This window comes from Puma concolor, chromosome B2 (assembly GCF_028749965.1).
Source record: "Puma concolor isolate L17-30 chromosome B2, mPumCon1.1.hap2, whole genome shotgun sequence".
In the NCBI taxonomy this organism is placed as follows: domain Eukaryota; kingdom Metazoa; phylum Chordata; class Mammalia; order Carnivora; family Felidae; genus Puma; species Puma concolor.
Window position 1 is genome coordinate 131182208 of NC_141671.1, and position 26816 is coordinate 131209023.

Sequence of the window (26816 nt, forward strand, 5' to 3'; positions counted from 1 at the left end):
ACTTTTCTCTGTTCTTTTTGTCTGAAGATCCTGTTATTCAGATACTAGGTAACCTGAACCAGTCTTCTTAATTCTTCAGTCTTCCCTCTAATCCTTTATGTCTTGCTTTTTGGCTCTGCTTTTTTAGAAATTTCCTTATTTTCTTTTCTGATCCTTCATTTGAGTTTTTCAACAGCTAATGCATTTTTAATTTCCAAAACCTCTTTTTATGTTTCCTGAATATTCCCATTTTATAACATCCTGTTCTTATTTTCTGGATGCAATCTCTTCACTTCTTTCTTGATGCCATTGATAACATTTTTAATATATCCTTCTTTTCTGTATAATTTTTGCTTACCGCAGTTGGTTTTGCTGCTTGCTTATTTGGGTGACTCTATTTTAGAGACTATTCTCAGAAGTGAGAGAGTTCTTGGTTCTCCATTCATGTTTCAAAGAGGGAGACTAAAAACTCAATTGGGATCTTTAAGCAAGTGGGAGGGATTGTCCATCAAACATTTCACATTGTTTATCTGGACAGTTTGATGCTGTCCAATTTCACTATCTGTGGGTATTTATTTATTTATCAAATACCCTGAGAAGGCACTTTCAAATTCATGCCTAAATATCTAGAGAGTCCACGGTCTAATTGCCAGTGCTCTGGGAGTCAAATAGGGAAGGGGAATGGTGGAAAGAGGTGTCAGCATTCCAGGTTTAGTGTGTGTGTGTGTGTGTGTGTGTGTGTGTGTGTGTGTGTGTGTTATACATAAATACACTGTTTTAGGTTTTAGTCAGCTCAGGCTGCTATAACCAATACCATAGACTGGGTGGCTTAACCCATAAACATTTATTTATCATATTCTGGAAGCTGGGAAGTCTAAGATTAAGGTGCCGACAGATCAGTGTCTGGTCAGAGCCCTCTTCTTGGCTCACAGAAGGCCACCTTCTCATTGCATCATCATATAGTAGGGGGCAGAGAGAGGAAGCTGTCATGTCTCTTCCTGTCAGGGCACTATCCCATTCATGAGGGCCCCACCCACGATAGATTAGATGGGTAGATAGATAGACAGACATATTCCACACACACATATACCTATATAATCACCTGACTTGAAACCTGAGTTTAAGAAATGGTGAAGTGCTTGGTCAAGAACAGGAGAGACTAAAACTATATTGAATTTTTTGTCTCTAATTGAGGGGATTCAAATATACAACTCATGACAATCAAAGAAATTTAGGTTTAAAGCCTTAAAAAAACTTTCATTAAAAATATGGTTATATTATATTTTAAACTAGGTCTGAAGAGAGAAAATACAGTCTGTATTCCAAAATGTCATCAATGAGGATGATATAAAAGATACATACTTCCTACTCTATAATCAGATATTATACCTTCTTTTTTAGGTCCACATAGAATACTGATAGAAATGGCTATATATTAACCCACAAAGAAAATCTCAATAAATGTCTAAAATAAATAGGCTATGGGCCAAAAGATAGTATCCACTTAATTGTCCAACTGAGTAGGAAGAATTCACAGATAAGATCAGATTTTCAATCTAAAAATCTAAGCAGGTAGAGATATACCTGGTAGAGATGTAAGCAGACAGCCTTCTGGACAAAAGAGGTGAATGAACCAATATTTTGGGAGGTTTGTATGTTTTTGTTTCATTTTATTTTATGAACATTTTTTATTTAAATTTTAGTTTGTTAATATACAGTGAAATATTGGTTTCAGGAGTAGAATTCAGTGATTCATCACTTATATACAACACCTAGTGCTCATAACAAGTGCCCTCCTTAATACCCATCACCCATCTAGCGCATCTCCCACCCACCTCCCTCCATCAACCCTCAGTTTGTTCTCTATGTTGAGTCTTTCGAGGTGCCTGGGTTGCTCAGTCAGTTAAGCTTCTGACTCTTGATTTCAGCTCAGGTCATAATCTCACGGTTCGTGAGTTCTAGCCCCCCTTTGGGCTCTGTGCTGACAACACAGAGACTGCTTAGGATTTTCTCTCTCCCTCTCTCTCTGCCCCTTCCCTGCTTTCTCTCTCTCTCTCTCAAAATAAACAAACATTAAAAATTTTTTTAAAGAGTCTCTTGTGCTTTGTTCCCCTCTCTTGTATTTTTCCCTCCTTCCCATATGTTCATCTGTTTTGTTTCCTAAATTCTACATATGAGTTAAATCATATGGTATTTGTCTTTCTATGATTGACTATTTCACTTGGCATAATACATTCTAGCTCCATCTACATCATTGAAAATGGCAAGATTTCATTCTTTTTGATGGCCGAGTAATATTCCATTATATATATATATATATATATATATATATATATATATATATATACACACACACATACACCACATCTTATTTATCCATTTATCAGTCAGTGAACATTTGGGCTTTCTCCAGAGTTTGGCTATTGTTGATAATGCTGCTATAAACATTGGGGTCCATGTACTCCTTCGAATCAGTGTTTTTGTATCCTTTGGGTAAATACCTAATGGTATAATTGCTGGATCATAGGGTAGTTCTATTTTTAGTTTTTTGAGGAACCTCCATACTGTTCTCCAGAGTGGCTGCACCAGTTTGCATTCTCACCAGCAGTGCAAGAGAGTTCACCTTTCTCCACATTCTTGCCAACACCTGTTGTTTCTTGTGTTGTTAATTTTAGCCATTCTGACAGGTTTGAGCTGATATCTCATCATGGTTTTGATTTGTATTTCCCTGATGATAAGTCATGTTGAGCATCTTTTCATACATCTGTTAGCCATCTGGATGTCTTCTTTGGAAAACTGTCTATTCGTGTCTCCTGCCCATTTCTTAACTGGGTTGTTTGTTTTTTGGGTGTTGAGTTTGATAAATTCTTTATAGATTTTGGATACTAACCCTTTATCTTCTCCCATTCTGTAGGCTGCATTTTAGTTTTGTTGATCATTTCCTTTGGTGTGCAGAAGCCTTTTATCTAATACATGAATTCATCAAAGTGGCAGGATATAAAACCAATGTGCAGAAATTTGTTGTGTTTCTATACACCAATAACAAAGCAGCAGAAAAAGAAGTCAAGGAATCAATCCCATTGCACCAAAAACAATAAAATATCTAGGAATAACCTAAGAAAAGAGATAAAGAAACCTAAGAAAACCTAAGATCTCTCTCTAAGAAAAGAGATCTGTACTCTGAAAACTACAGAAGACTTCTGGAAGATATTGAAGAGGACACAAAGAAATGGAAAAGCATTCCATGTTCATGAACTGGAAGAATAAACATCGTTTAAATGTCTATACTACCCAAAGCAATGTATACATTTAATACAATCCCTAATAAAATAACCCCAGCATTCTTCACAGAACTAGAACAAACAATCTTAAAATTTGTATGGAACCATAAAATACCCCAAATAGCCAAAACAATCCTGAAAAAGAAAAAAAAATGGAGGCATCACAATTATGGATTTCAAGCTATATTACAAAGCTGTAATCATCAAGACACTATGGTACTGGCACAAAAACAGACACATAGATCAATGGAACAGAATAGAAAACCCAGAAATGGACTCACAACTATGTAGTCAAGTAATCTTTGACAAAGCAGGAAAGAATATCCAGTGGAAAAAATACAATCTCTTCAACAAATCGTGTTGAGAAAACTGAGAAAACAAGCAGAAGAATGAAACTGGACGAGTTTCTTACACCATACACAAAAATAAATTCAAAATGGATGAAAAACCTAAATATGAGACAGGAAACCATCAAAATCCTAGAGAAGAACACAGGCAGCAACCTCTTTGACCTCAGCTGGAGCAACTTCTTACTAGACACGTCACCAAAGGCAAGGGAAACGAAAGCAAACATGAACTATAGGGACTTCATCAAGGTGAACCAATGTTTCTAGAGAACAAGTGCACAGAGAACAAAGGAGAGGGAGAAGGCAGGAAAGGAGGACAGGGAGGTCTTTCCATGGTTTCTACTTGTAAGAGTTTGGATTTCATCTGGTGGGGGATGGAGGTGGCTTTTGAGCAGGAGAGTGATAAGCAAATTTGCATTTTAGAAAAATTGCTCTAGTTTCTATGCAGAGGCAGAAAGCAGGAGACCTCTGCTTTGATAAGAGGCATTCAGTAAGGTAAGGCATGGAAATAAGAATAAGCAAATGAGGAATTATTTACAACAATGTTATCCAATAGAACTTTCTGCAATGATGGCAATGTTCTATGTCTGCACTGTCCAGCATGGGGGCCACCAGCCACATGTGACTATTGAACACTTGAACTGTGTCTAGGGCAACTAAGGAACTGAATTTCTAATTTTCTTTAATTTCAATTAATGTAGATAGCTGCAGGAGTTTATTGGGCATTGGAGCTTTAGAAGGTAGAACTGTGTGTGTGTGTGTACATTTTTAAGTTTCTAAAAATACCTTTATTGAGGTATAATTGGCAAAAAAAATAAATTACACATGTTTAAAGTGCACATTTTGATGTTTTGATATATGCATATACCATAAATTATGACACAGTTAAGAGAGTGAGCATATCCATCACTCTGAAAGTTATATATAAAATTAATACACCTGAAACACCGATGCTGGATAAACATTAAAGGACAGGAAATTTTGTTAGCTGTTTCTTTGTTTGGTTAGTATAAACACAGACCAAAAAAGGACCTGATGCCTTTTTTTTGGCTTTGTTTCTTTCAGGGTTTTTTTTCGAATTTCAAAACTATATAAAGTATCTTACAGCTAAGGCAAACGTTCTGGAATGGGATGGAGGTAAGAAATAGGTTCAGACATATGATTTGGGGCACAGAAAAGCACAAGGTAGTTTCTGCACCATGGTTCTTCAGTTGCCTCAGGGAGGAGCCATCAATCATTACCAGAATATTTTTTGCATGAAATTTGGGCTACTTTCTTCTTTTTTTTTAATATAATTTATTGTCCAGTTAGCTAACATACAGTGTATACAGTGTACTCTTGGTTTCGGGGGTAGATTCCTGTGATTCATCGCTTACATATAACATCCAGTGCTCATCCCAACAAATGCCCTCTTCAATGCCAATCACTCAGTTTCCCCTCTCCCACCCATGCACCATCAACCGTCAGTTTGTTCTCTGCGTTTATGAGTTTCTTATGGGTTTCTTATGCCTACAGTTAGAGAATTCTATTGTACCCAGAAAACTCACTCTGAGATTTAAGATTTTCTGGATATACTGTTTTCGTGTGTGTGTGTGTGTGTGTGTGTGTGTGTGTGTGTGTGTGTGTGTTTCATCTTATAAGTTTTACCACTTAAACATTTGCAGAACATAGGATTTCTGTCAGGAACATATATGTGCTGATAAGGGATGTTATTTCCAACATTTCCAGGAAACAAAGAAAACAATTGGAAAGAAAGTGAACAGGAAGCATTTTCATGTTTTCAAATGAGAAATGTTTAAATTTAATTAATTAATCAAAACATGTTAATCTTAAGATGTGTTCCTCTTTTGGTCTTGGTTTGGAGGCTCCCAGAGCATGCTAGAATAAGCTCCCCAGGTGCTGCCTCTCACGGCATCTGCCCTGGGACTGCTGTGCTACTGGCAATCTCTCCCGCTCCTGAAGTATATATTTAAAATTTATTTTATTTTTTTAATATGAAATTTATTGTCAAATTGGTTTCCATACAACACCCAGTGCTCATCCCAAAAGGTGTCCTCCTCAATACCCATCACCCACCCTCCCCTCCCTCCCACCCCCCATCAACCCTCAGTTTGTTCTCAGTTTTTAAGAGTCTCTTATGCTTTGGCTCTCTCCCACTCTAACCTCTTTTTTTTTCTTCCCCTCCCCCATGAACTTCTGTTAAGTTTCTCAGGATCCACATAAGAGTGAAAGCATATGGTATCTGTCTTTCTCTGTATGACTTATTTCACTTAGCATCACACTCTCCAGTTCCATCCACGTTGCTACAAAAGGCCGTATTTCATTCTTTCTCATTGCCACGTAGTATTCCATTGTGTATGTAAACCACAATTTCTTTATCTACTCGTCACTTGATGGACATTTGGGCTCTTTCCATAATTTGGCTATTGTTGAGAGTGCTGCTGTAAACATTGGGGTACAAGTGCCTCTATGCATCAGCACTCCTGTATCCCTTGGGTAAATTCCTAGCAGTGTTATTGCTGGGTCATAGGGTAGATCTATTTTTAATTTTTTGAGGAACCTCCACACTGTTTTCCAGAGTGGTTGCAGCAGTTTGCATTCCCATCAGCAGTGCAAGAGGGTTCCCGTTTCTCCACATCCTCTCCAGCATCTATAGTCTCCTGATTTGTTCATTTTGGCCACTCTGACTGGTGTGAGGTGATATCTGAGTGTGGTTTTGATTTGTATTTCCCTGATAAGGAGCGACGTTGAGCATCTTTTCATGTGCCTGTTGGCCATCTGGATGTCTTCTTTAGAGAAGTGTCTACTCATGTTTTCTGCCCATTTCTTCACTGGGTTATTTGTTTTTCGGGTGTGGAGTTTGGTGAGCTCTTTATAGATTTTGGATACTAGCCCTTTGTCCGATATGTCATTTGCAAATATCTTTTCCCATTCCGTTGGTTGCCTTTTAGTTTTGTTGGTTGTTTCCTTTGCTGTGCAGAAGCTTTTTATCTTCATAAGGTCCCAGTAATTCACTTTTGCTTTTAATTCCCTTGCCTTTGGAGATGTGTCAAGTAAGAAATTGCTGCGGCTGAGGTCAGAGAGGTCTTTTCCTGCTTTCTCCTCTAGGGTTTTGATGGGTTCCTGTCTCATATTCAGGTCCTTTATCCATTTTGAGTTTATTTTTGTGAATGGTGTAAGAAAGTGGTCTAGTTTCATCCTTCTTCATGTTGCTGTCCTGTTCTCCCAGCACCATTTGTTAAAGAGACTGTCTTTTTTCCATTGGATATTCTTTCCTGCTTTGTCAAAGATTAGTTGGCCATACTTTTGTGGGTCTAGTTCTGGGGTTTCTATTCTATTCCATTGGTCTATGTGTCCTGAAGTATATTTAAAGCAAATTATTATAACTCTTTAAAAACGAGTCACAGTGACTTATGAATTCTCGTTGGAGGCTGATATGGGCTTCTTCATTGAATGGTAAAGATGAGACAATGCTTTTTATTAAAAAATAAATTTGTAATTGGGGCGCCTGGGTGGCTCAGTCAGTTAAGTGTCTGGCTCTTGATTTCAGGCCAGGTTATGATCTCACAGTACATGGGATCAAGTCTGTGTCAGGCTCTGTGCTGACAATGCAGAGACTGCTTGGGTTTTCTCTCTCTCTCTCTCTCTCTGCCCCTCACCTTCTCTTTCTCTCTCTCTACATAAACACTTTTAAAAATTAATTTTAGTCAATCAAGCATCTGACCTCGGTCATGATCTCATGGTCCATGAGTTCGAGCCAGGCATGGAGCTCTGTGCTGACAGCTCGGAGCCTGGAGCCTGCGCCAGATTCTGTGTCTCCCTCTCTCTCTGCCCCTCCCCCCCCACCCATGCTCTGTCTCTGTCTCTTTCTGTCTCAAAAATAAACATTAAAAAAATTTTTTTAATAATAAGTAAATAAATGGTGATAAATCCAGTCACTCAACTTAACACTTGCCTTCCATTTTCCTTCATCTCATAAACCCCTTCCAGCTTCAGATAGAGCAATAGTGCTTTGTATGTGTATGCATGCATCCAGTTATTTCATTCAGTAAATATTCATTGGAATCTTCCTATGTGTCAGACACTTTTGTAAGGACTAGATCTACAACAGTGAACAACAACAAAAAAATCCAACTGTTATCCTAGCTCACAGAGGTAAGACAGAAAATTAGAAATGATAGCAGTAAATATACAGTAGGCAATATAAAGATAAGAGCCATGGAGAAAATAAAACAGAATAAGGCAATAAGAATTGACAGAGCAATGAGAGTTGCTACTTTATATAATTTTGTCAAGAAAGTCACTGACAAATTGAGAATTGATCAGATTCCTGCAGCTAATCAGGGAGTGAGCCACATAGTTATCTGAGGAAAAGGCTCTGAGACAAGATCGTCCTTGGTATGTCTGCGGCTGGCTGGGGTAGAGCAAGCCAGAGGTCAGGGAGCATGAAGAGGGTCAGACAATGTAAAGCATAAGAAATACTGTTATAAGGACTTTAACTGAGAGCAGAAGTTGACAGGTTTCAAGCAGAGCTGTGATGTTATCTGATAAATGTTTCTAATTGACCATTTTGATGGCTAATGTTGTAAGGATAGACTTGACATGGTGTGGTAGGTAGAAAAGCATCCATGTCCTAATCCCTGGATCCTCTGAATATGCTTGTCATGTGGCAAAGGGGAATTAAGGTTGCAAATAGAATTAAGATTGATCACTAATCAGATGGAGAGAGAGAAGGATATTATCCTGAATTCTCTGGGTGGGCCCAATATAACCACAAAGGTCCTTATAAGTGAAAAAGTGGGGCAGGAGAGTCAGAGTCAGAGTAATGCAGTGTGAAAGATTTGACCATCACTGCTGTCTTTGAAGATAGAAGGGGGCCAGGAGTCAAGAAATGTGGGCAACCTCTAGAAGCTGGAAAAGACAAGGAAATAGATTCTCCCCAGAGAATGCAGCTAATACATTTTAAGACTTCTTATCTCCAGAAATCTAAGATAATAAACTTGCTTTGTTTGAAGCCACTAAGCCTGTGCTAATTTGTTATAGCAGCAATAGGAACTAACACAGATAGAGTGCAAAGGTGGAAGCAGAGCTCAGTCAGGTTAAGCATCCGACTTCAGCTCAGGTCATGATCTCGCAGTTCATGGGTTCAAGCCCCGTGTCGGGCTCTGTGCTGACAGCTCAGAGCCTGGAGCCTGCTTTGGATTCTGTGTCTCCCCCTCTCTCTGCCCTTCTCCCGCTCACACTGTGTCTCTCTCTGTCTCTCAAAGATAAATAAACATTAAAATTTTTTTTTAAATAAAGAGAAATACAGTTTCTATCATCAAAGAGCACATAGTCTAAAAGAGAGAGTCATATAAACAGGTAATTATGGGACAGAGTAAAAACTGCAACACATATGTACATGTAATGTTCATCCTATCACAAAGGGAGAAGTTATCAGTCCCCTTCCTCTCTTTGGGAATTAGGAAAATGCTCCATAAAGGATATAGATGAATGGTGAGGAAGAAAAAAAGACTGGGCATGCCAGATCATAGGATCAGCACATGCAAAGGCACAGCAATATGTAATAGGGTGGCATGGTCCAGAACCATAGTTTGGAGAGTCACCAGTTTGGTAGAGTGGCAGAAGATGAACTGTGATGATCATGAAGTGTTTTCCATACTAAGAACTGTAGACAGTGGGAATCATTGCAGGAGGCTAATCAGGGATTTAGTGTCTTTTGCAAAGGTCATTTCAGGGGCAGTGTGGAGCATATATTGGATAAGGATGAAACTGCAGGCCATGATTGGAAACATAAGGCTTAAGAGAAGAGAGAAAGATACCAAAGTAGTAGATTCAATAGAACTTGATGACTGATTGGATATGGGTCTTGGAAGAGAGGGAATAGTCTAGCATTACTCTAGGATTTGGGTTTGGCTGATTCATCAGTGAGAATTAGGTTTGGCTATGAGTAACAAGGACAAAACATAGCAAAGGCTAGAGAAGATTGATGCTTAATTTCTTGTGTGTAAATCCAGAAGTTGCCAATGTAGGATGAACGGCTCTGCTCCACGAAGCCCTCAGAGAGCCAGGCTCCTTCCCGCATATAATTCAGTGTTCCCAACGTGTGGCTCTCAGTCATGTGGTCCAAGATGGCCACTCAAGCTCCTGTCATCACATTCAGTGTTCCCAATGTGTGGCTCTCAGTCATGTGGTCCAAGATGGCCACTCAAGTGCCTGTCACCACATTCACATTCCAGGCATCAGGATGGAGGAAGGCACAAAGAAAATAAGGGCAAAAGAAAGATGCTAGCAATATTTTAAAGGTTTTCAAAAGCCACCATATGACTCATCTATTTGCATTCCTTTGGCTAAAATATAGCCACAGGGAGATTGGAGAAGTAACCTTTATTCTGAGTGGTCATTAATCCAGCTACAACCATTAAATTGCATTACTATGGAAGGATAGAAGAACGGATACTGAGAGACAACATCATCTCTGCCCCAGCTGATTGTTGGAGGATGTTATTATTGAACCAGATAGAGAGTAAAGAAGGAAAAGGTAAAGACAAAGAGAAAGAACTTGATGTGTGTCATGCTGAGTTTTAGGGGTTTAGAGACTGTAAAAATGGAGCTGTCCAATGGTTGTTAGAAAAACAGATCCAGGGGCGCCTGGGTGGCGCAGTCGGTTAGGCATCCGACTTCAGCCAGGTCACGATCTCGCGGTCCGTGAGTTCGAGCCCCGCGTCAGGCTCTGGGCTGATGGCTCGGAGCCTGGAGCCTGTTTCCGATTCTGTGTCTCCCTCTCTCTCTGCCCCTCCCCCGTTCATGCTCTGTCTCTCTCTGTCCCAAAAATAAATAAAAAAAAAAAAAAAAAAAAAAAAAAAAAAAAACGTTGAAAAACAGATCCAAAGATCAGGATCAAGAAATGTCCTCACAGTAAATATTTGGAAATCATTGTAAGAGAAGAGTAAAGGCGAGTTCATTCAAATGGAATATAGAGAATACCAAAAGAAAACAATTAAGAAGATTCTTAGCAATGCCAACATTTATTGGAAACACAGAAAAAAAAGGAGTCAGCAAAGGCACACAGAGAGAGAACCACAGGAAAGTGGCATCCTGGAAGACAAAGGAGGAATGAGTTTTGAAAATGTGTAAATAGCAGTGCTGAATCTTAGAAAGGATAAGGAAGACCAGTTAGAGAAGGAAACATACAAATTAGTCATTAAGAGATCATTGTGAAGTTGGCAAGATGATTTCAGGGTGTGATGAAGGTAGAAACCAGACTGAAGAGAGTTAAGAAGTAAGTAGATTTTTTTTAATAAGTGGAATGAAAATATGTACCTTTTAAAGGTGAAAAGTTTTAGCAAAAGAGAAGCACAGGGTGACAGAAGAAACTTCTACACAGAGAGACTTGGATATATGTAGAAGATGAGTTCATTTAACCTAAATTTCCTTTTGAATCAAGTGATGGAGACCATGCTCACAGGGGGAAGGAGAGGCAACCTGGAATTCTGCAGCAACTGCTCTCCCACTGCGACAGCAAACCAGACTCCATGTTCACCCACAAGCACTGAACACTGGGATGGATACCCAAAGAGCTCATTTTGGCCTCTAGTTTTATTTTATATTTATTCTCTCTAATCAGATCTCTCTCTACACCACCAACTCCTGCTCCCTCACTGACCTCCCCTACTGCAAAAACCTTAACTTTTTATTTGTTTGTTTGTTTAATAGCATCTTGCTTTTTTAATTTCTAGAACTGGAAGGATGTGAATATGAACCAGCCGTATTTTTACATGTTTTTACCACATGTAGAAAGCCTGTAAGAAGTAGGAGAAAATTAAACCAATCCAGAGAAAGAGAAGAGAAAAGAGAAGTGGGAAGGGGAAGACAGGAGGAATGTGATGGTTACTGAACCCCTGGTTCTGGGCCTGACAGCCCTCCAGCCAATCAGACTCCTGGCCTACACAGTTCCTCTTCCCCTCCATGAGGTACCCCATGAACGTCCGATAATTTCCCCTTTTTGGTTAGACTAAGTTCAGGAGTGATTACTCTGAATACACATGAAGACTTATGTAATCCCCCCACACCTGGAAGTATACTCAGATGGAAAGAAATAGAATAATCATGTAGGTCTGGGCAGCCAAGCAACCAGAACAAATATGCATGGCTTCATTGTGGTCAAAAACTCCAGACAAATGAGCACACAATACCCAGCAACTGTTTTGGAGAAATGATGGCAAATCCCTCTGAAGGTCAAAGTTCAGCTGTTTGGGAACTTAGAGAACTTTGGAATAGAGAAGTACAGGACGATACAGAAGTATACAAAGATACAGAAGTTAGGAAGAAATATGAGCATGAAGAAAATAAGGCAGATACAGAGTTCTACTGGAATTAGGAAAACTACAAGTAAGGGCACCTGAGTGGCTCAGTCAGTTAAGCTCCCAACTCTTGGTCTTTTTTTTTTTTTTCAATTATTTTTTTATTCAAGTATAATTAACACACAATGTTATATTAGTTTCAGGTGTACAATATAATTATTCAATAATTCTACACATTTTTCAGTCCTCATCATGATAAGAATCCTTTTGATTCCCTTTATCTATTTCACCCAATCCCCTAGCCACCTCCCCTCTGGTAACCACGATTTTGTTCTCTATTTAGGACGATACTTTTCTATTTGTCTCTTTTTTCTCTTTTTCATTTGTTTTTCCCAACTCTTGGTCTTGGCTCAGGTCATAATCTCAAGTTCAAGACATGGAGACCCAAGTCGGGCTGTGGGCTGACAGGGTGGAGTCTGCTTGGGATTCTCTCTCTCCCTCTCTCTCTGCCCCTCCACTGCTCATGCTCTCTCTCTCTCAAAATAAATAAACAAACTTAAAAAAAGAAAGAAAACTAAAAATGAGTTGCTTGAGAATAACTGAATGAATTAATTACTTTACCAAATGGAGTAATGCACTGAGGCTCAGGGATTGCTTTGGGTAAATACAGATTGTCAAGATGACCCAAGGACACTAATTTTAATACCAAACTGCTTGTTAATAAAAGAAAGGATGAGAACCATGTGATCCTCTCAATAGCTGCTGAAAAAGTATTTGACAAAACACAGCATCCTTTCTTGATAAAAACTCTCAAAAAAGCAGGGATACAACGATCATACCTCAAGATCATAAAGGCCATATACAAAAGACCCACTGCTAATATCATCCTCCATGGGGAACAACTGAGAGCTTTTCCCCCTAAGGTCAGAAACACGACAAGGATGTCCACTCTCATCACTGTTATTCAACATCATGGGTTGGAAGTCTTCACATCGGCAATCAGACAACACAAAGAAATAAAGGCATCCAAATCAGCAAGGAGGAAGCCAAACTTTCACTCTTCGCAGATGACATGATACTCTATGTGGAAAACCCAAAAGACTCCACCAAAAAACTGCTAGAACTGATACATGAATTCAGCTAAGTCGTAGGATATAAAATCAATGTGCAGAAATAGGTTGCATTTCTATGCACCAATAATGAAGCAGCAAAAAGAGAAATCAAGGAATCAATCCCATTTACAATTGCACCAAAACCCATAAAATACCTAGGAATAAACTTAACCAAAGAGGTGAAAAACCTATACACTGAAACCTATAGAAAGCTTATGAAAAGAATTGAAGAAAACATTAAAAAATCGAAAAACATTCCATGCTCATGGATTGGAAGAACAAATATTGTTAAAATGTCAGTACTTCCCAGAGCATTCCACATATTCAATGCAATAACTATCAAAATAACACCAGCATTCTTCACAGAGCTAGAACAAACAATCCTAAAAATTTTATGGAACCAGAAAAGACCCTGAAGAGCCAAAGCAATCCTAAAAAAGAAAACCAAAGCTGGAGGCATCACAATTACAAACTTCAAGCTGTATTACAAGCTGTAATCATCAAGACAGTATGGTAATGGCACAAAAACAGACACATAGATCAATGGAACAGAATAGAGAATCCAGAAATGGACCCACAAACGTATGGCCAACTAATCTTTGACAAAGCCGGAAAGAATATGCAATGGTGTAAAGACAGTCTCTTCAGCAAGTGATGCTAGGAAAACTGAACACCGACATGCAGAAGAATGAACCTGGACCACTTTCTTACACCAGACACAAAAATAAACTCAAAATGGATGAAAGACCTCAACGTAAGACAGGCAGCCATCAAAATCCTAGTGGAAAAGGCAGGCAAAAACCTCTTTGAGCTCAGCCACAGCAACTTCTTACTTGACATGTCTCTGGAAGCAAGGGAAACAAAAGCAAAAATGAACTATTGGGACCTCATCAAGATAAAAACTTCTGCAGAGCAGAGGAAACAATCAGCAAAACTAAAAGGCAACCAAAAGAATGGGAGAAGATATTTGCAAATGATACATCAGTTAGTATCCAAAATCTATAAAGAACTTATCAAACTCAGCACCCAAAAAACAAATAGTCCAGTGAAGAAATGGGCTGAAGACATGAATAGACACTTTTCTAAAGAAGACATCCAGATGGCTAACAGACACATGAAAAAATGCTCAACATCACTTGTCATCAGGGAAATTCAAAACAAAACCACGATGAGATACCACCTCACACCTGTCAGAATGGCTAAAATTAATAACTCGGGCAACAACAGATGTTGGCGAGGAAGCAGAGAAAGAGAAACCCATTTGCATGGCTGGTGGGAATGGAAACTGGTGCAGCCACTCTGGGAAACAGGATGGAGACTCCTCAATAAATTACAAATAGAACTACCCTAGGACCCAGCAATTTCTAGGTATTTATCCAAAGGATACAGGAGAGCTGATTTGGAGGGGCACATGCACCCCAATGTTTATAGCAGCACTATTGACAATAGCCAAAGTACGGAAAGAGCCCAAATGTCCATGGACTGATGAACAGATAAAGAAGAAGTGGTATATATATATATATATATATATACACACACACACACATACACACACACACACACACAATGGAGTATTACTCGGCAATCAAAAAAAATGAAATCTTGCCATTTGCAACAATGTGGATGGAACTAGAGTGTATTGTACTAAGCTAAATAAGTCAGTCAGAGAAAGACAAATATCATATGACTCCACTCATATGTGGAATTTAAGATACAAAACAGATGAACATAAGGTAATATATACAAAAATAATATAAAAAACAGAGAGGGAGACAACCTATAAGAGACTCTTAAATACAGAGAACAAACTGAGGGTTGCTGGTGGGATGTTTGGTGGGGGAAAGGCTAGATGGATGATGGGCAATAAGGAGGACACTTGTTGGGATAAGCACCAGGTGTTATGTGTAAGTGATGAATCACTAAATTCTATTCCTGAAATTATTATTACACTGTATGTTAATTTAGATTTAAAAAGAAAAAAAAGTTCGTGGTGTGAGGAGAAAAAAGAAAATACCAAACTGTTTGGCATTAGTAATTGCCATCCCATCAAATACTAAAAGTTAATTTCACTTAAGCAAGTATTTACTGAACACCTATTAGGGACACAGATAGAAGAATTCAAAATAAACTGAGGCACAGCTCTAACCTCAAAAATTCAAATGTTATGGGGAAGACAAGACAACATCCATGAAATAAAAAGACCCCAATATGTAATATTTTACCTCAAGATTTCGGTAACATAGGAGGAATTGAAGGCTTTGCCTCTCCCCTTATGACATGAGAGGATTCCATTTCCTAAATTGGACCAGCCTAGAAAGGAAAATGTAGAACCTTGAGAATTACCAACACTTTTTGCCCACTGAAAACTCAAAATATTAAACCAGAAACATATGGAAGAAAACTAAGCTTGGCCAACTGGTAAGCAGTGGAGGGCTTGAAATATATCTGTATCCCCCACCACTAGGTACACTCATGTGAAGCTGAACGTAAAGAGAATGTCTGAGGATGGTGAATTATATCTTACCCACAGTATGGACTTGAGGTCATAAAAATGACAGCAAACAAAACAAGGAGAAAAAAATATAAAAATATTAAAACTTGTGCTGTCCAAAAAAATCAAGAAGAGAGAGAGATGTTTGCTTTAAATTTCACAAATACTTCCATAAGCGTTATTGTTATTATAATCCTCAGAATCTAAAGATGAGAGTAAAATTGGGATCACATAAATAATCCATTAACAAAGCAAACTCAACCACAAGTAAAAAGTGCTGAAAGTCTGAATGAACAAAGGTTACATTAAATGATCCTAGGGCTATTTTTATTATTCACATGTCTCTAGGGAAGAAGGAAACTGTTTAATCATACAATTGCTCAGATTTTACTGCAATGCAAGTTTCAATTCTCTGTATCTCCATAAAATTGCAATTTTTAAAAATATATGCCTTTACAGGAAAAAAAAAAAAACAAAAAAACAGTCCTAATACAATCCAGCAGTATTTTCCAGGCCAACGCTTACTTTCACACTCATGGAGTGAAAATGTTTAACTGACTTGAAACACATAAAAACGTGCTTATTATTTTATGCACCCATACTCATTTTGGATTCTTCATATTACTCTCCCCAGGCGTTCCGATGAGTTCTGAGAAAAACTCTGCTGGGATTATATTTCGTCTACACTGTTAAAAGAAGGAAGATTTGGCAGTCTTGTAATTTGGTGGTGGTTTTTAACTCAAATTCCAGATTAAAGAGGTTTAAATTACTGCAATCACAGTTCTTTAGAACACATCAGTGAATCTCCAGAGACTTACCTTTCTTAGAAATTATACAAATGAAAAATGAAAGAAATGACATCTTCTTTAGTCCTTTTGCAGATCCATCCTCTAGATGTTATAGACACCCTTCATCTTAATTCTAACCCATTTAAAATATCTGAGGAGACAAAGGTAAAAGGATCCTATAACAACTTTGGGTAAACTTTCCATTAACTACTATTTTCATGGACCATGGCACTTCCTGTGGTTAATGGTTAACTCCACCTGATTGCCTGCAAGGTAGGTGGCGAATTCAGCTCAATGAGGCTCAAGGGATCTTGAGACCATTTAAATCCATATCTCTGCCTTTAGAAAGAACTACTGGGGAGGGGCACCTGGCTGGCTCAGTTGTTTGAGCATCCGACTCTTGATTTTGGCTCAGATCAAGATCTCATGGTTCGTGAGACAGAGCCACGCATAGTGCTCTGCACTGGCAGTGCGAAGCCTGCTTGGGATTCTCTCTCCCTCTCTCTCTGCCCCTCCCCTACTCATGCCTGCTCTCTCTCTCTCTCTCTAAATAAATGAACTTAAAAAAAAAAATAACTGCTGGGGAAATATATATGAGATGGCATCAAATTTTTGAAGACTTTCAAGAAAGTGGATTCCAGAACACAAGAACAGTAACTCCAAAAAAATCTTCAGTGTCTAGCAACCCTCATCATCAATTTTCATTGTCACTGTCAAGATATTTTAATCTGGAGCCTGGAAAATAGATGCATGACACAACTAATCTCTGAATGTTAACTCATCTGCCAATGGTGTGTGCACGTAACTCACATCTGCACTTTAAGAAAGAAGAGTTCAGAGCCCTCCTCATTTCTAAAGATTCTAAGCCAGAATGACTTCCATTCTCTTTAGAATAAAATATTGATTCCAGGAGGATGAAGCAAACACCTGTCCCATTTCTATCTACCAGAAGTAGTCAGGATTTTAGTTTTTCAAATTTTATTGTTCTCTTTGATTCTTCTGTGTGAAATTTGTTTTTACATGGGAAACATGAATGTGAACATGTGCTTAAAGGACTTAAAAGGAAACACACTCTTTAAATGCTAAGTGTGTCTATAATTATTTAGCATCTGCTTAAATAAAGGTAAGAATTGCTCCAAAGAAAGACTGTTACTTATTTTTGTTGATCATAAGATCCTGGAGAAGAAGGTGAGATTTTGCTAGGGAAGAAAATAATGCCCAAAGAGTATAACAAGGAGAAACTAGGTAAAAATTATGATTGTTACGAGTTGAAAATGTCCAAGGCCAAAGACTATTTTCTTTTTCTTTCTTTCTTTCTTTCTTTCTTTCTTTCTTTCTTTCTTTCTTTCTCTCTTTCTTTCTGCCTTTCTTTTTTTAATCACATCAAATCTCAATTCATATTACAGACTACATCATGCTGTGGAGTTTGTTGCTCTGTCAAATAGCAACCAAGAACTCGGGTAGCATTATGTTCTTAACCATGATGTGGCTTGAAGAACAAATTGAGGAGACAGAACATAAGATGGTTACAGATTTGCAAGTCAGGACACAAAGAATAGATCTGTGAGTATTCCAAAACCAATGTTTATGGAAAGAAGTGCCCAAGCATATCCAAGGAAAGAATAAAACAAAGTAAAGAAGTAGAAGGAGAACTTGGAAACATTATAAGAAGAGGTAGAGAGAAGAGTAGAAATAAAAGCAAAGGGAAAAGATGAAAGTATCAGCTTGCATACAATAATGATCATGACTATGAGAGAAGCTGAATGCATATCCACATGTATATACATGCATGGACTCAAAAGACTTGTATTTTGCACCCAGATTTAGACCTCAATGGTGACATGACCATAGCACACGCATTGGTTTGCTAGGGCTGCCAAAATAACGCACCACAGATTCAGTGGCGTAACCAACAAACATTGATTTTCTCACAGTTCTGGAGGCTAGAAGTCAGAGATCAAAATGTGGGCAGGATTGGAAGCCTTGTTGATGACCATTCTTTTTTTCTCTGTCCTCACATGGTCTTCTTTGTTTTCCTGTCTATATCCTGACTTCCTCTACTTATAAAGACACCAGTCATACTGGGCTAGGATCCACCTAATGACCTCTCTTTAACTTACTTGCCTTGTTAAAGGCTGTGTCTCTAAATACAGTCACATTGTGAGGTGCTGGGGGTTAGTACTTCAACATATGAAGGGAGGGCACATACTCGGCCCATAACAGCACACTATGTAATCTTTTCAAGGTTCCTTTGATTAAAAAGAGGACAATAATGAGAAGTAACTCATAACATTATTATAATGACTAAATGAAGTAATACATTTTTTGAAGTAATACATTTTAAAAGTTAAATGCCAACAATAGGAAAATAGCTAATTACACAATATCCATACAACTGAATATTAAGCAAAAAAAATAGGAAAATGTTATAATCACATAAAATAATACCTATTAAGTATCCTTTAAAAAGAATCTTTTTTGAGAGGTATGTGAATATACATAAATACATTTAGTTTTGTTTTTGGGGGGGTTTCTGGTATTTGTTTGTTTGTTTGTTTATCTATCTATCTATCTATTTATTTATTTATTTATTTATTTATTTGAGAGACAGAGAGAAAGCACGCCCAGAGGGGCAGCAGGAAAAGGATAGAGAGACTCTTAAGCAGGCTCTGCACCCAGCCCAGAGCCTGACCCTGGGCTCCTTCTCACCACCATGAGAACATGACCTGAGCTGAAATCAAGAGTTAGATGCTTAACTGACTGAGCCACCCAGGTGCCCCAAGTTTTTAACAAAAATATTTATTGGAGGAAAACAGATTGAAATGTTAATTATAGCTAAATTTGGGCGGTGAAATTTTCAGATACAATCTTCATTCTTCCTATATTAATTTTTATTTTGTAAGTTATCTACAATGAGCATGCATTTGTTTTATTTTATTTTGCATCAGGACAATACTCAAATTAAATATTGAAAGTCAAGTGTACTGTCAGCCTCCAACCCTCCCCATCCCCAAGCCCTGCTACACGAATGACTACTTTCAGCTCTTTTCCCTGTATCTTCTGATACTTACCTCCATGTTTCTAACACAGGTTTTAACCTTTGTTTTTCTTTTTTGTTAAGCTTATTTATCTATTTTGAGAGAGAGGGTGCCCCTAACCATTGTTTCTTGATATTCCCACTTTTTTTCTATTGACTTCCTACCATGGTAATGAGGAATTCGGCCTCTCACACTTACAATTCCTCACCTATAGGCATTTTCCCTCTCCTAACATCCTCATATAGTTGTATTAAACTGTTATTAAATAAGTATTCTGAGTTTACATTTTATAACAAATGAAATCTCTTTCTTAGTTCTAAAAAGTGACATTTGTCATCGATTGTCATCTCTTCTCCCAAAAGTCAGTCTTTTATATGGAAAGGAAAAAGGTTATGTTTTAATTAAAACCATTCTTAAAAATAAAATAACATAATGGGACACCTGGGTGGCTCAGTCAGTTAAGCACTGGACTCTTAATTTTGGCTCAGGTCATGACTTCACGATTTGTGAGATTGAGCCCCATGTCAGGCTCTGTGCTGACAGTGGGGAGCCTCTCAAAATAAATAAATAAACAGAAAGAAGAAAGAAAGAAAGAAAGAAAGAAAGAAAGAAAGAAAGAAAGAAAGAAAGAAAGAAAGAAAGAAAGAAAGAAAGAAAGAAAAAAAAAAAGAAAGAAAGAAAGAAAGAAAGAAAGAAAGAAAGACAATAATGTGAGAATGATTTATCATATAATTTACATGACAGAAGTAAATATATACATATGATAGCTTTAATATATACATCTATGCTTAAATTTTGGCTTTGTCATTTACTAGCTGTGGTGGTTTGGGAAAAGATACTTAACCCCTCCTAGGCTGATGTAGGTGTGGAGGTCAGTGGGAATGTCCACGCTGACTGGAGGAAGAAAGGAAGGGAGAGGACATTCCAGGCAGCAGGGATGGCAGCAAAATAGCAAGAGCAGGAAAGCACATGATTGGTGGTGAGGGTCAGACGGGTTGCTGGAGCATAAAGTACTGAGTAGGGCAGAGTATTTGCCCTGGCTGCTGTAACACATTACCACAAACATGGTGGCTTAAAACAACGTAAATCTGCAAACTGAATATAGCAATTCATTAAAACTCCAAACCGAAACGCACTTGGAAAATTCTAGCACCCTAGATTTGCAAAGTTATGACCTAGTAGGAGAGAAAATCCAGTCTCTTGCTTCTCTTGCTGTTGGTTTGCAATTCTCTCGGGAGCTTCTCCGGTATAATCTGAAATTGAAGCCCACATTCAGAAGGCAGAGAGAGACCAAAATATAAAGAGGCAGGCCACTCCAGGTTGGTAAGCAGTAGTTTTACTAAGCAAAGGGAACTTACAGATGGAGCTTGTCTTGGGTGATAGCAAGACGAATGGATCCCTGTACCCACCTTCCAAATGTTAATAGTTTGCAGAGACAGAGAAAGGCCTTTGCTGGGTTTAGGCAAGTATCCTGTGCAGGTGTGCTCAATACCACATCATTATCTCAAGGTCATGTCCTTGGAGCAGCCTCTGGGAGCAGAAAAAGCAGGCTGAACCCACATCCCAAGGACAGGGGAGGGAATGAGGAGCCATGGATCACCTGGGTCTAGCTTATGGGTCAACCAGCAGTCACATCTTTTTGATGACCTTCCCCAACACTTGCCCCTCTGTTTATTTATTAATCCATTTAACAAATATTGAGTGAGTGCCTACTACATATCAGGTAATGTTGCAAGCAATCAAGATACAGCCACGAACAAGACACAAACCCTTTATTCTAGTAAGACTTAAAAACTATGTGGGCAAGAGGCACCTGGATGGCTCAGTCACTTAGGCATCTGACTCTTGATTTCTGCTCAGGCCATGATCACGCTGTTTGTGAGTTCAAGCCCCGCCTTGGGCTCTGCCCTGACAGTGCAGAGCCTTCATAGGATTCTCTCTTTCTCAAAAATAAATAAACTTTTTTTTTAATGTGGGCAAGAAAGACAATTAAAGAAAAATAAGGAAAATAAATAAATTCCTAGTAATGGTAACTGCAATGAATAACAATAATAAGGGAGAACTGGGGATAGGGAGATAGGAGGAAGGAAGGAAAGGAAGGTAGGGAAGGAGTAAAGGAGGAAGGGCAGAAAAGTGGGAGAAGCTCTTTTACCCAGAGTGGCCTGAGAAGACCTCTTCAAAAAGATGCTTGAATGTAGTGAAGGAGCGAACCAGGCAAAGATCCAGAGAAGAGCTTTGCAAGCAGAAGGAACAGGAATGCAAGGACCTGAAGACCAGTATAGCCAGAGAAGAGTGACGAGAGAATGGTGGGAAACATAGGCAGGCACTAGATCCTGTCTGAGCACGTAGACCATACTGAGGCATTGTCATGTCTTTCTCTTTGTCTATTTGTTTGTTGCTGTTTTCAAAATGATGACAAATTGTTGGAGTATTCTGAGGGGCATGACACGACCTCTTTTCAGCAGCCAGCGCTTTTGTGTTTGTACATTTCTTATCACTTCCCCCAGACTGGGTTCTCTGTAAATTCTGTACATTGTTTGAAGTGATTCTAGACACTTCCATCCCAGCTTCCCACCTCATGCAGGTAAGGACTTCCTTCAGAAGTGGCCATTAGACTTTCCAATGAGAACACAGAAAGTTGTAGGGAGTGGGGAACGTTCACAATGACAGTGGGGCTAGAATGGCAATGAGGGAGCCCATCTTAGCCTGGTCACCCATGACCATGGGGTGACTGCTAGAGAGTAATGGCATTTCCTCCATGAGGAAGGAAGGCCAGGATTAAGGCCAGGATTGCCTAACCGCAAAGTCTGAACTCCTCGTCTTCTACCATGCTGCCCCCAAATAGGTCAAATGACTAGAAAATAAGATTTAATTGTCATTATAGATTGTTCCTACCAGTTTATTTTATGTAAAATTCCACATGGGTCAAATTTCATAATAGAAGTCAAGAGAACCTCTGTGTCCTAGGGCAGCAGCCTTGGAATTTTTACCATAACTTGTTTTATTAGATATTTTTTGAAATAAGTAGATCTTAATTGAAAATTAGAAGAATTTTGTCATACATAATTTTTAAATAAATAATTTCATTTAATGAATTTTTTAGGACCTGAAATTGCTCTTCTCCAAATAAATCTTATTTAAACAGAGACTATAGCTAAAGTGCAGAGAACAGAGCATTACCTGAGTGTTATTTATTATTATTGGTAATTTTTTGTTGCTATTTTTCTCCTAACAGACTGACTCAAACTGCCTCATTTTCACCTCTCTGCCCTTGGTTTTGTGAATTATATGTCTTTCAACTCTACTTCTAAGAGTACACTCACTCTTCTTCTGTCTCTCTGTCTCTCTGTCTCTCCTTCTGTCTCTCTGTCTCTCTATCTCTCTCTCACACACACACACACACACACACTCACACTCACACTCACACTCACATATACATTCATGTCTTCTATAGAGAAATTAATTCGAAGATTTCAGGGGCAGAATAAAATGCATTTTGCCCAAACCAACATAACAGAGATGGGGAAACTACCGGACTGGATTTGGTGTCTCACTAACTCCCTTATGTACATCAAATGCTGGAATAATATTGCCCAGATAAAAATCTGGCCTGGGTGGCTATGGCTGTGACCCTGATTAAACTAGTCTTCATATACTATGAGCACTGGATGATAGGCCTAGAATATTAAACACAGAAGGGACTTTGAAGATATCCTCATTCAATTTACATAATAAATAGATGAAGAAACCAAGGTCTTGTTCAAGGGTTGTCAGACAATTCGGCAGCAAAATGAGACTAGAACTCACATCCTCTTACCTTTAGAGAAAGTGCCCTTCTTCAACCTACCATGCTTTATTCTGAATTCATGATCAACAGAAACTATGCATTCTTCTAAAACCTAAGTAAGGAAGAACACATCTATATGAAAATCTTGTCCTCTGATACCAATACACTATGATTTCCCTGGATGGAGCCCATCGCTCTTTTCCCATCTTCCCAACCCAGTGACTGTAACTTCTTTCTTCCAAAATGCCATGATGCTTGTGAACACTCTCCAGAAGGGACTTCAGAATTCAGAACAAATCCTTGTTGAACACGAAAGGAGATTGAGGGAACATTGCCTCTTCCAGTGTAGAAATTTTATGGTATTTCTCCCAAGTGTATAATATGTGTGTGGTTGTATTTTATGAAACTTTTATGAGAGTACTTCATTTTGGTTCTTTTCCTTTTATGGTGGGCCTGCTCCTATTATTTTTCTGTAACTGAGCTTTTATTTTTAAATATTAAATTGCGATTATGAAAAGAGGTCCTTTATTCCCAGAGCTGCACTCATGTATATGTAACTTTTTCTGACTTATGTGGCAGCAACTCCCACATCAGAGCTTCAGCCCTGGGTCCATAATTTGCAAGCATCAAATAGAGCCTCATATTGCAATGCAAATTATAGTGCCCAGGGATTGGCAGTATAATCACCCAGTTACAAAGAAGGTAAAGAGGAAAAGAAATTACCATAATGGGCCACAAAATATACGCAAGAGAATGCTCAGAGGCCTATATGGCAGGTTTCACCACCCTTCTAAAGCTGGGCTTGCTTTCCTCTGAAAACGTGCTCTCCTTTGCAGAAAAAGATGTTGGCTCCATCTTGGAGGAACTTGATCTTCAGTTGCTTTTATGATAGTGATGGATTGGGCTGATTTACTCACATCCTCTCATCTGAACTGTGAAATGGCCAATGAGGATTTGGGATAGCTTTAGAAGCTGAACTTCAGTGGATGGGAATGTTGAAAACATGGAAATTGAGAGAGAACAGCATCCTAGGAGGAGGAAAAGAAGTGAGCAAACGTGTCAAGACAGAAAGACCTGTCTGAGGAGAAGCACAGTCCAGTTAAGCTAAAGTGTTGGGTCAGACATTTCTGGGACATAGAGATTTGAACTTAAGCATGCATTACCCAGTAGAGCTTAGAGTCTGGACCCCTAGACCCTGGTGAATGAGTTTGTCTGAGGGGAAAGCTTCCTCTGATACACTAAACATCTATCACTGAGCCAGGATTCCAGAAAACCATCACAATGGGGGATGAAAGAAACCCGGAACTCTTCCATTTTGATTCTTAGGATCTCTCCAATTGGCAGCAAATCACAATTTCTTCTAGGATGATACATAATACAATACTGAACATAAGCAGTTCTTCCTCAAATCACTTGGAAATGGGCAAGGAATAGCCCAATGTTTCTTATTCAAGAAATATTTATTAATTAAGTTATTTTAAAAAAATTTTTTAATTCAATAGTTATCAAGCGCCTACTCAATATGGAGATAGAAAAAAAAAAAAAAAGACACCGTCCCTCCACACAGTCCCTTCTTGTACTGTTGGAGATGACAATCAGACAATTTTGGTAAACTATTGTCAAGGAAATGCTAGAGAAATGTATATGGGATCATGGGAGCCAGAGGAAGGGTACTGATCCCTCCTAGGTGGATGTAGGTGTAGAGATCAGTGGGAATGTCCAAGCTGAGTTAGATGGACAAATAGGATTTGACCAAGCAAATGGGGGCTGGAGGGAGAAAGGAAGATGGTGAGAAGGGCATTCCAAGCAGCAGGGATGGCAGAAAAATAGCAGAAGCACGAAAAAGCATGACTGGTGGTGAGAGTCAGACAGACAGGGATTGCTGGAGCACAAAGTACTGAGTAGGGCGTAGTAATTCCCATGGCTTCTGTAACATATTACCACAAACATGGTGGCTTAAAACAACTTAAATCTATTTTCTTTACAGTCCTGGAGGTCAGAAATCCACACTCGGTCTTACTGGGCTAAAGTCAAGGTGTCAGCCGTGTTGGCTCCTTCCAGAGGCTCGAAGGGAAGAATCTGTTTCCTTGCCTTCGTCTTCTACTGTGGGTCTGCATCTCTTGCCTTGTGGCTCCTTCCTTCATCTTCAAAGCAAATGACTCCAATTTCTCCTTTTGTCATCATATCACCTTTTCCTGTGACTCTGACTTCCCTCCCATTTCCTTTTTCCTCACTGACCTGCTTGCCTCCCTCTCGAAAGGACCACTGTAATTACCTGAGACTCACACAGGTAATTTTAGGATAATTTCCCCATCTCGAGATCCTTAATTTAATCACATCTGCCAAGTCCCTTTGTATAAGGTAATATTCAAAGGTACTAAGGATTGGGACGTGGACATATTTGGCGGGGGGGGGGGGCAGGGACTACGATTCACTCTATCACATAAGGAATGGCAGGAAATGAGTTTAGGAAGCAAAAGGGGATCCAGTAAAAGAGGGCACTATAAGCCACATAAGGGGCTTGGATAGAATCCTGCCGTCATTGGGGAACAATTATAGGGTCATAAGCAGGAGAGAAGACAGCACAGTAGAAGCTGGACTGAGGGAGACATGTGGGAAGCAGAAAGACCACTTGGGAGGGTACTGTGAAAACTCATGAGAAATGCTGTTTATGCCCAAAGGTGAAATAGTGCCCCCCACCCACAGAGGTCCCTCAGAAAAAGCAGAGGGACATCATATCTGAATCTTTATAAATTCTTATTAAGTGAGTTCTCTTACTTTAGTTGGTACAACACACTGGTACTTGATGATATGATTAATTACCTGAACTGGTTTTATTGACAATTACACAGGGATAACATGTTAAACTAGGACTGTCCCAGGCCAACTGGGCATATAGCTGCCCTCTGTTTGGAGAAGGCACATTGGCCTGAAATGACTTGAATCAATGCTAGTCTGGGTTCTTAGAGAAGTTTTCTAACTCAGTTGAAAAAAATTTTAAAGGCAAAGTCAATTAATAGAGAGGCAGTAATTTTTCCTGGGATTATGACTCACAATTCCAAGTGTTAGATGGTGTTACAAAAAAGCAGCTGAAAGGTTACTTTAAAACAAATATATTAAGTGATTACATAGAGAGGATTACAATACACAGTTGAAAAAACCAGCTGTTTCATGAGTTCTTGTGATATTTAGGAAATGTTTTCAGGGACAGAATCACATCTGGATTCTAAAAATGCCATGTCTCCAACACCACAGGACTGACCATGATTTGCTCTAGAAAACCATATTAATTACACAAGTGGCTCCAGCACCACAAAAACCCTGATGTTAAAATTATACATGAAGAGTTTAAATAAAACTTTCATGAAAAATGTGTGAGGATATTAATTTCTAAAGTAATATCTGGTATTTTATGTTATTTATTTTTTTTAATGTTTATTTATTTTTGACAGAGAGAGAGACAGAGCATGAGCAGGGTAGGGGCAGAGAGAGAGGGAGACACAGAATCCGAAGCAGGCTCCAGGCTCTGAGCTGTCAGCACAGAGCTCGACGCGGGGCTCGAACTCACAGACCGCGGGATTATGACCTGAGCCAAAGTCGGACGCTCAACCGACTGAGCCACCCAGGTGCCCCTTATGTGTTATTTTAAATATGCATGTGTAACTAATAATTAAAATATAGATAGACATT

At 38.8% G+C, this 26816-nt stretch overlaps 1 long non-coding RNA gene across 17 annotated transcripts in view; it reads right to left on the reverse strand.

The window, feature by feature from the left end:
• Positions 1-26406, reverse strand: part of LOC147581259 (uncharacterized) — a 169760-nt gene extending 143354 nt beyond the window's left edge. For 3 of the 17 annotated variants that reach the window (XR_015251594.1, XR_015251593.1, XR_015251595.1), the window contains exons 1-2: positions 16332-18651; positions 15245-15332 (exon numbers count right to left, since the gene is read on the reverse strand). This is a non-coding gene — a long non-coding RNA (uncharacterized LOC147581259). Of the gene's footprint in view, positions 1-15244; positions 15333-16331 lie in introns of all 17 variants that reach the window. The other 14 variants (XR_015251598.1, XR_015251600.1, XR_015251587.1 and 11 more) reach the window with 11 other exon arrangements.
• Positions 26407-26816: the final 410 nt, after the last annotated feature.